Source organism: Chrysochloris asiatica, unplaced genomic scaffold, assembly GCF_000296735.1.
Source record: "Chrysochloris asiatica unplaced genomic scaffold, ChrAsi1.0 scaffold00350, whole genome shotgun sequence".
NCBI classification, from domain to species: domain Eukaryota; kingdom Metazoa; phylum Chordata; class Mammalia; order Afrosoricida; family Chrysochloridae; genus Chrysochloris; species Chrysochloris asiatica.
The window spans coordinates 428,124-430,181 of record NW_006408868.1 but is presented as its reverse complement, the minus strand read 5'-3'; positions in this window follow the sequence as shown (position 1 = coordinate 430,181).

Sequence of the window (2,058 nt, the reverse complement as noted above, 5' to 3'; positions counted from 1 at the left end):
ATTCTGGATGGGGTTCAGGATTCCACCTATGGTCTTATGTAATGCAAAGGCTCCAGAGAAAGCCCCTTTCACTGGACAAGTTCTAGCTCTGTTTTAGGTTATAGGCTGAAGACGAACTTACAAACTTTCTATGGAGATGTTTCTGGCTATTCCTTTCTCTCCCCATTAAGTGTCTATTTTATAATGGTAGGCAAGGAAAAGCAAAATTTAAAAGACATCCAAGCATCTTAACATTATTTCCCCTCTTTTACCCATTCAAACCTTGCCTCAATCCCTGTATCCCACAGCCCTGTTATTCCAAGGTTGTTCATACATCATTAATTACCTCTGTCCCACTTAGCCCTTGCAAACCTAACTGTTCTCCCATCTGCTTTGTTCTTCCATTCCCCTCCCCCTTCTTATGAATTGCACTCCCTCCCCCCGCAACCTAAGCTATACTGTGTCTGTTCCCTACTCTGTGCTCCATCTTCCCTTCCCTCCCCTAAGCCCACCCCGTACATCCTGGTGACCAGCATTTTTTTTCTCCCCCTTTTATGGTGGGTTCCTTTTTTTAATTGTTTACAATAATAATCCTATGCAGTATTTCTCCTTTTGTGATTGACTGATTTCATTCAGCATAATGTCTTCAAGGTTCATCCATGTTATGCGGTGGCTTGCAGCTGCCTTGTTATTCTTCGAGGTAGCATGCTATTCCAATGTATGTATGTACCATAGTTTGTTTATCCATTCTTCCATTGATGGGCACTTAGGCTGTCTCGATCTTTTTGCTATTGTAAATAGTGCTGCTATGAACATTGGTGTGCATATATCTATTCGTGTTATGGTTCATATTTCTTGTCCCTATTTTTTCATTGATGGCCTTTCAATTCTGGGATTCACATTTAGGTCTTTTATCCATGCTGAGTTGGTTTTTGTATAAGGTGAGATAATGGTCTTGTTTCAGTCTTTTGCATATCATTTTTCAGTTTTTGCCAGCACCATCTGTTGAACAGACTATTTCCTCCCCATGCAATATATTTAGGCACTTGTTGAAGATCAGTTGGCTGTATGTGGTTGGGTTAATTTCTGGATTCTTGATTCTGTTCCATTGATCAATATATCTTTCGTTGTACCAGTAACAGGCTGTTTGACCACTGTGGCTGTGTAGTAAATTTTGAAATAAGAGGGTGAGAGGTTTCCAACCTTATTCTTCTTAAGCAGTGCTTTGCTTATCCTGGACCTCTTTCCTTTCTATATAAAGTTTGTAATTGTTTTTTCCATTTTTGAAGATTGTCGTTGGAATCAGGATTGGGATTGCATTATATGTTTAAATTTGTAAATTGTTTTGGACAGTATTGACATTTCACAATGTTAAGTCTTCCTATCCAGGAGCTTGGTATATTCTTTTTTATTTATTTATTTATTTTTAAGGTTTTTATTGTGGATTGAGTGAAAGTTTACAGGGCATATCATCAGTTTTACATTCAACAAATCATATACCTGGTTTTATATAATAATTTACATCCCCAAAGGGCACAGTCTGCAAGTCTGCTCCGGGCCAGAATCTAGAGTTCTTAGCCGCGCCCCCTCTCCATGCCCCCATCTCTGGCACTGATGCTTCTCTGGATAAGATCCCACATTCCACTTGTGCATTTCTCTCTTATGGTCCTAGGGTCCTCTGTTTCTAGACTGTAAGATTAACCACTCCTCTTTTTTTGTTACAAAACTTCTACCTTTATAATTGTGACAGTCATGATAATAAGTATTCACTATTGAATCTTACGAATCCTATCCCCATCTCTTTTCACCAGACACATCTAGGCAAGATGACAGCTATTCAGTGGGGACTCTTTCATTCTCCCCACACTCTTAAATTAAACTCCCTCTTGAAACCTTGTAAGCCAGTCACTTCGTGCCTTTATTGCCCCCTCATTTTAGGTAGCCAATGTCTAAGTTGCCCGTCCCTATCTACACTGTGTACAGAGGGGATAGCATTGATATTTGATGTGAAGACGCCTTTCCCTCTCTGTTGGTATTTAAAGTAACTACCGCTCTGAGTATAGGTCAGGTTCTTCCTGA